At 40.3% G+C, this 8884-nt stretch overlaps 1 pseudogene; it reads left to right on the top strand.

Moving 5' to 3' along the window:
- Window positions 1-6705: 6705 nt before the first annotated feature.
- Window positions 6706-7385, top strand: LOC101612054 (annotated as a pseudogene).
- The last annotated feature ends 1499 nt before the right edge of the window (window positions 7386-8884 follow it).

Raw genomic sequence — 8884 nt, 5'->3', positions numbered from 1 at the left:
GTAGAACCACATTAAATGTGATGTTATTCATATGCAGTCGAATACTAGGCATTCAAAAGAATGATCCTGTGTGCTGCAGAAAGTGATTCAAGATATTTCATCAACTGAAAGAAACCCAAGGTGCAAAATGTAAGCACAGAATGATCAGATTTCACGTTTGCATATGATATTTATATACCTGCATATGCATGCATGGTCTCTGGTAGGATATACTTAATTTTTCTGCAAAAGTCTGAGATAATGGATCTTTCACTGGATGCTATTTATCATGATCAATTTACCATGCAAATATGAAATAGTTTTAACTTAAAAGAAAACAAACTAGAGCCAGGCATGCTGACACATGCATTTATTCTCAGTACTTGTGAGGTAGAGGTAGCTAGGATCACCACCCTGAGACTACATAGTGAATTTGGGGTAGAGATCTTGCTCCATCATCAAATTGCTTTATTACATTTTGAATTCCAGGACAGCCTGGGCTACAGTGAGACCACACCTCAGCAACAACTAGGAAACAACCTCAGTAGGGGATGAGGAGATGGCTCTGTGGTAAAAGGCATTTGTTTGCAAAGCCTTGTGGTCCAAGGTTTAATTCTCTGATGCCCACAGAAAGCCAGATGTATGAAGTGGTTCATCCATCTGCGGTTCATATGCAGAAGGAAGCGGTCTTGGCACACCCACACTCACTCACGTTCTTTATCTGTACTCATGAATAGATAAAAATACTTTAAAAATTAACTAAATTAAAAACCTAAATAATGGCTGTGAATAGTAAGTAAAAATAAGCCTGCTCATTTAAGACCTAGTTAGCCAGCTGTGAATTAGTGACTACATTTTGGCCTATGTTTGGAGGATTGATTGACATGCTATGACACTATTACCTTTGGGTGGTGCTAGTACATTTAAGGCAATCCAACTTATGAAGAGGAAAGAATTAGTGTGTGGGTGGGGAGGAAGTTAGGTGACTGGGAGTATACTCGTGAAGAGAATATTGGTACTTCAGTCTCCTCTCTCTTTCTTTATCTCAGTGATCCTTTCTTTTTCCTTCCCTTTCCTCTCATCTCTCTCTGTCTCTCACTCTATCTCTCTGCTTCCTAACTATGAGGTTAGTGCTTTCTCCACTGATTGTTTCCATCTTTGCCACAGGCCCAAAGCAACCATGGACTAAAACCTTCAAAACTATAAGTTTAAATAATTTCTCTCTCTTTATAACTTGTATTACTTCAGATGTTGGTTAAAGGAAAGACTAATGTGTAATACGATAATATTTTTCTCAAGTCTGTGTCATTTTAATCTGCTCTGGTAAAGTTTACATGGGTGCGTTTAGCTTATTAATGTGAGCAAACATTACACATATTAGCTGAGGGGGAGAAGCCTATGAAGAGGCAGATGCCACATGTGATCATTCAAAGTCTCAGGAGATGACAGGGATTTCAGGAGAAGGAGGAGTTGCATTTTTACAGGAAGAGACCTCACACTGATTTCTATGACTTTATTTACTTACCCACTTGCGCTTGTGCCTACATACCTGTCTTCTAGGTAAAATTTGAAGATCTTTCCATATGTGTAGAGATCCAGTCTCTTCCTTTATTACTATGCCTGGCACCATCATTTTTACCTGCTTTAACAAACAGTCTGAAATATCATTATATATCATTATCCTTTTTCCTATTGTGAACTTCAAGTATCTAAGCCAAATTTGTGGTGGTGATGTTATATATAATGTGACAAAATACTCAATAGAAACAACTTACAGGAAGAAAGATTGATTTTTACTCACAGTTTCAGAATGTCTTGTTACATCATGGGGTAAGTCTGTGTGCTGCAGAGGCTCCTCACATCACAACAGACCAGGATCAGAAAGTGAAACTAGAACCCATCTGTCAGCCAGTTCCACTTCATAAAGGTTCCCCAAGCTTCCCAAGGCCATTCCACCAGTCAGGAAACAACATTCAAAACATGAACCCCTGGGGTATATTTTAGATTCACTGTACAGCAATAATCTTCTCAAAACCTGCATGCACAGTTGTTTTCAGCCTGTTGGTTGTTGGAAAGTCCATTCTTCCAGTTATCCAGGCTGCAAACTGGTCTCATGATGGGCAGCAGCTCAGACTCCCTTTTCACCCAGAGGACCCACTTTAGGTGTCATTTGTCACCTTCCACCTCATTTGAGGCAAGATTTCTCATTGTTCACTGCTGCTTTCACAAGGCTTGCTGGCTCACAAGCTCAAGGTTTCATTCAAGGTTTATATTAACATACCACCAAATTATCTTAAGGCTATAGAGAATATTACAGATTGTGGCCATTTCTGTCAATTTATGGTATATATCTGGTGCAGTATATACCATAATTTCTCACTGAAATCATCTTTAAATGTCTACCCTCCTTGTCCCCACTGCAAGTGCATTGTAAAAAAATTGAATAATCTTTGGTCAGCCTGTGCTAGAGCAAGACCCTACCTTGGAAACAAAACAACACAAAAAGAATAATCTTTTCTTTAAAAAAATGTAAACCAGGTTGTGTCACTTTCAGGACTCTCAGTATCATCTCTCCTGTTGCACAGCAGCTTTATTTCAGTGTAATACCCAGAGTCTAGTTTTGTGAAATTGCTCAGTAGACAAAGTGCTTAGAACATGTGAATATATGAGTTCAGGGCCCCATCACCCATGCAATAGTGAAAGGCTATAGTGCCCGTGTCTGCAATCCCACCGTGTTCCTATATTTGGAAGGGAGCAAGAAGAGAAGTAGAGATAAGTTAATCCCCTGTATGTTTGTGGGCCAACTCCAGTGCATGTAATGGTGAAAAAGTGACTCTGTCTCATGCAATTTGGGTGGTGAGCACTAACATCTGAAGTTGCCCTTTGACACACATGATAGCATATGCACCCTGCACTCACACATGAACACATAGACACACATCATATGCATGTATGGCAAGGAAAAAAGAAAAAATCAAAACAAAAACAAAGTAAGAAAAAAAAAACTGGGGCCTGGAGAGATGGCTCAGCAGCTTAGGCACTTCTCAAGAAAGGCTAACACCTAGGAATTAATTCCTAACACCAGAATGAAGCCAGATGCACAAGGTGGCACATGCATCTGAAGTTCATCTGTAATAAATAAGTAAGCAAGTAAGTAAGTAAATAAATAAATAAATATTATATTTTTAAAATCCTAAAAGGGCTGGGGAGATGTCTCAGTGGTTAAAAACACTTGTGTGCACAGTGTACTAACATGAATTTGACCCTTCAAGCACCCACGTAAAACCAAACTAAAATTGGTGCATGTATCTGTGATCCCTGGACTCCTATGAGAATGGGAGGCAGAGCCAGGGAAATCCAAAGCTCATGGATGTACCGCTGAGCTATTCTTGCAGTCACCTCATTTTCCATGAGACCTTACCTCCTACCACTCTCCCTTTTGTTCTCTCCACTCCAGCCATATGGGACTCTGGACGATTCTTGAGTCCTACACTAGTTCCCTTTCAAAGTCTGCACACTGGTTGGTCTTTCTGGCAGGAAGGTTCTCACCCAGACACTCCTGGTTCCCTGCATCCTGGGATTCTGGCCTCTGCTCAGATATGACCTTCTCAGTGCTCCCTTTCTCTCCACAAAATAACCTGTTATTTCTGATTCTGTGTTCTTGTTTCTAAACGTGCTTATAAGTTAAAGAAATAACATGTGAAAACTAGTTCATATTCTTAAACTGTGGTCCTTTCACTGGAATATTAACTTAATAAGGTTAGTTGAGTCCTTATTCCCTGTGCATAGAAAGGTGCTTGGTTTAAACACTAAATTCAAAAAACTGCTGGCGCTTGAATGATGGCTTACTGGTTAAGATGTTTTCCTGTGAAACCTAAGGACATAGGTTTGATTCTCCATTACTCATATAAGCCAGAGGCACCAGGTGACACATGTGTCTGGATTTTGTTTGCAGTGGCCTGAGGCCCTGGCATGCCATTCTCTTCCTCACTTTCTGCCTTTACCTGTCTCTCTCAAATAAATATATAAAATATTTCAAAAAATACAAAAGAATTTGCTTATTCAATTACTCAATAAATATTCACATAACTTTTGGAATGACACATGCATGATATATAGCTTTGATTGGAGGAGATGAAAAAAATCATAGAATTTCTCTTATATCATATGCTATTTCATAATTATCAGTATTTAGTCATGTGAGTATTAGTTTCTCACAAGTTGATGTTATTATTTAACTGATGAAAATAATAGCATATGCAAGGCTGTAGAAATGGCTCAGTAGTTAATGGTACTTGCTTGCAAAAGCCTGACAACCTGTGTTTGATTCCCCAGTACTCACATAAAGTGACATACATCTGGAGTTTGTAGTGGCAAGAGGCCCTGGCATGCCCATTCTCTCTCTCTTTCTTGCAAATAAATAAGTAATGTTTTTAAAAACAAGGAAGGGAGGGGCGTACTTAAGAGGATGGTATTGTATATATGTAAGTAGAAGAATAGATTAATGGGGGTGAAAAGGACCAAAGTGAGGTCAGGGGAAGAGATTGAGTAAAGGAAAGGTAGAAGGAGGGTTAATCAAAATCTAAGAGGATGTAAATAAATAACGTGGAAACCTACTTTTTTGGACAATGGAACACTCAGGAGACATAGATTATTGCTAGAAATTTTTCAATGACAGGAATGGGATACCTTCCAGTGAGTTTTTGGTCAGAGAGGTCCCTGATGGCCCCAAAACATTATAGGCCATTGCCGAGGCCCTTGGGTTTCCACCAGGAATAGATGGTAAGACCCTATTGCTGAAGACTCCACATACTTGGGCTGCAAGGCCACTGAGAAATCCTGCTGGAACTGAGCTGATAACCTCCTCCATGAAGACTAGCTGACAGAAAGCTGGAAGAAGCCATTCTGCATGCAGTTCAATGGGAGAAAAAGAAATCACCAATGAAGATACTTAACAGTGGACACTGCAAGCCTTATATTTGGCCAGCCAGGCCAAATGAGCCTATGAGTGCAATAGTGACATGTCTATCATGGTGGAAACCAACTGCCCTCTAATTGGACTGGAGGCCCGCTCCATGGGAGGGAATACATCCCTGATACTGAAAACTTAAAACAGGGGTAGTCATGAGCCCTAAGGGTGTAACGTCTGCTGCTATCTGGCTAAATGTATATACTATGCTTATCAAACTGCCCAGTAACACTTCTCTTAATGTTCATACCCTTATTTTATTGCTACTCTCACTTATGGTAGAGAATCTTCTCTTTTCAGATGGCAGTGAACTTGGGATGACTCAGAAGGCATCATGGTGCAGGAAAGAAGTGACAGGAGTGCTAAGTACTGCAATATCTCTATCACACCTTCCAAGGCTCAGGGTCCATTGCGGAAGAGGTGGCGGAAAGAATGTAAGAGCCAAAGGAAAGGTAGGACTCCTTACAGCCTGCTTCCCCCAGGCACAAAATGGCCTGGATATCCATGACCTCACAGTGCCTGACACTACCTACACACGACCATCATAAGAGGAGGAAATAACATGACAGCAAAATAAAAGAGACGGAGTGAGATGGGTGGGGATATGATGGGGAATAGTTTCAAAGGGAAAGTTGGGGAAGGGAGGGTGTTACCATGAGCTATGTTTTATAATCATGGAAGTTCTTAAAAAAAATTGAAAAGAAAAAAATAGCATATACAGGGTTGGATCGATGGTTTAGTGCTTAAACTCTTGCCTGTAAAGCCTAAGGATGCCAGTTCAAGGCTCTATTCCCCAGGACCCCTATTAGCCAGATGCACAAGGGGGCTCAGACATCTGGAGTTCCTTTGCAGTGGCTGGAGACCCTGGCATGCCCATTCTCTCTTGCACTTTCTCTCTCTCTCTCAAATAAATAAATAGAAATAAAAAGTTAAGATATAGCATATACAAATATGCATAGAGTTTACTCATTGAAGATTTACTTGGTTGTTTGTGAGCGTTTATGGGCTAGTTTTATCATGGCTATACTGTAAAGATGCTGGAGTCTTTATAAAAAATAGAAGGTGTTCATTAGTTAAAATGATCAGGAAGACACAAAGACTAAATAACTTATATGAAGTTTTGAGATTTCTAGAAAGAGATGCTTAAAATCTGTATGCATGACATTTTCTTAATAGGTAATGAAACTTTTATTATTTTTTGCTAGTAGGTTAATGCATGTATATAATGAGATTTCAGACCATTCAATATTCATAGTAAACATATATTGTTAAATTTTTCACCATTTTCTAAGTGTTTTTTATAGATATTCATGTACATGTATTTCATTTTACATTGTATAATTTTTACATGTATAGGTGTGTGTATAATTACAATGATGCCCTCTGCTTAAAATGTGATCTTATGTAGGTATTTTCATTATGTTCAAGAAGAAAAAGAAAATTTTGGAGTTTTGCTGGTATTTTTTTCCTCTGAAGTGTCTTACTTATACTGACACTGCAGAGGGCACTGTGATCCTTCCAACAAATAGCACAGCTGCAGACATTTGCTCACTTATATAAACTTTATCACAATGTGTATTTATACCATAATTTACCTTCAGTAGGAGTAACTTTGAACTAATACTTATAATTGCTAACTTTCCAAAGCATAATTTTAGTTTTAAAAGAATATTTTCAGCCCGGCTGGGCGGAATGGCCCGCAGAGCGTCCTGCAGGCACCGGACTCCCTCTGGAGCCCCACCAGGCGGGCCCAGAGCATGAAGGCCACCCCGCCCAAGAGGCTGTGCGTGTCTCCCGCCACTGCAGGCTGGGAGGGGCCGCACATCAAGAAGGTCTCCATGGAAGGGAACATCAGAATTGACATCTCAGAAAAGAGGTGGGGATGTGCTTCAAATGATGCATGATAACCTGAACAATGGTCTTCTACCTTACAATCTTAGGCTTGTCTCAGTCGGATCTGAGCCCAGCTTGCTGCCCTCAATGGCAAGCTCGAAGGCGCTGAGAAACCTGTATTGTTTTTTGAAAGATCTGTGTACAGTGACAGGTATATCTTTGCATCTAATTTGTATGACATTGAATGTATGAATGAAACAGAGTGGACCATCTGTCAAGACTGGCATGACTGAATGAGTAGCCGGTTTGTCCACAGCCTTGAATTAGATGGAATCATTTATCTTCGAGCCACTCCAGAGAAATGCTTAAATAGAATATATTTATGAGAAAGAAGTGAGGAGCAAGGCATCCTCTTGAGTACTTAGAGAAACTTCATTATAAACATGAAAGGTAGCTCCTGCACAGAACCCTGAAAACCAACTTTGATTATCTACAGGAGGATCCTGTCCTAACACTAGATCTTAATGAAGACTTTAAAGACAAACATGACAGTCTAGTTGAAAAGGTCAAAGAATTTTTGAGTACTTGGTGATGTTACTGAAGACTACAGACAAGCAAGTGTTCCCAGATACTCTACTTGAAATATAGGTAAGTAAGTGGCTCCAGTAACTTCGATTTTGTATGTCTTCACAGTTCAGTATTCATGCAAGAGTCTTTATAAATTCAAGCTATTAACCACTTTTGTTCGGGGGGGGGATTTTTTTTTGGCTGTTTTAGATTAATTCTAAGTAAAACTTCGATTCTCTTCTTTTCTGCCTTTTACTTTTGTTTTGTTTTTCAAGGTAGGGCATTTCTCTAGCCCAGGCTGACCTGGAATTCATTATGTAGTCTCTGGGTGGCCTTGAACTCATGGTGATCCTCCTACCTCTGCCTGGGATTAAAGATGTGTGCCACCATGCACAGCTTCCTTACTTTAAATAAACAGACATTTAGTAAATAAAATATATGTATAAAACCCAGACATTTAATTATCTCTCATAATGGGAAGTCTGCAGGTAGATGTTTCCAGAATTAGTTTAGTGAGTGGATAAATTGTATGATAGAGCCAGGCCTCTCCTGCCTTCCCTTCTGTTGTCATCCTGGACTGACCGAAGTTTTTCCAAGCTGCTTTTCCCTTCATTGGTGACCAGTTTAACTGGAAACTTTAATGTTACATCTAGTGTGTGTTCTTTGGCTTTGTAGGCAAAGTGCCTTAACTGCTAAGCCATTCCTCCATGCCAATAATTTTTTTAAGCTGAAAAAAAAATCAGCAATCTCATTCTAGGGGAAAAAAAAGTTTTGGGGCTGGAGAGATGGCTTAAAGTTAAGTCACTTGTCTGCAAAGCTGAGGGAACCAGGTTCAAATCCCTAGTACCCACATAAAGCCAAATGCATAAGGTGGTACAGGCATCTGAATTTTGTTTTCAGTGGCTAGAGGACCTGGAGGGCTCATAGTCTCTCTCTCTGCCTCTTCATTTCTTTTTCTCAAATACATAAAATAATTTTTAAAAGTGCAAGTTCTGGAAAATGCATGGGAAGGTCAGGATTCCTCAAACACACAAAACAGGAGAAGAATATCCCAATGGGGGCTGGGAAGATGGCTCAGCAGATAAATGTACTTGCTTGCAAAGTTTTCCAGTCTAGGTTCAATTCCCCAATGCCCACATAAAACTGCATCCACAAAATATCACATGCGACTGGAATATGTTTGCAGGTATGAGAGGCCCTGGTGTACCTATACTGTCTGTTTTCTTTCTGTCTGTCTATCTGTCTTTCTCTCTCTCTCTCTCTCTTTCTCTCTCTCCCTCTCTTCCTCCCTCCCTCCCTCTCTCTCCCTTTCTCTCTTATGCACACATAAAAAAATAAAAACAGGGCTGGAGAGGTGGCTTAGCGGTTAAGCGCTTGCCTGTGAAGCCTAAGGACCCCGGTTCGAGGCTCGGTTCCCCAGGTCCCACGTTAGCCAGATGCACAAGGGGGCGCACGCGTCTGGAGTTCGTTTGCAGAAGCTGGAAGCCCTGGCGCGCCCATTCTCTCTCTCTCCCTCTATCTGTCTTTCTCTCTGTG

Source organism: Jaculus jaculus, unplaced genomic scaffold (genome assembly GCF_020740685.1).
Source record: "Jaculus jaculus isolate mJacJac1 unplaced genomic scaffold, mJacJac1.mat.Y.cur u25, whole genome shotgun sequence".
Taxonomy (NCBI): Eukaryota; Metazoa; Chordata; class Mammalia; order Rodentia; family Dipodidae; genus Jaculus; species Jaculus jaculus.
This window is presented reverse-complemented; position numbering and strand designations above follow the sequence as displayed.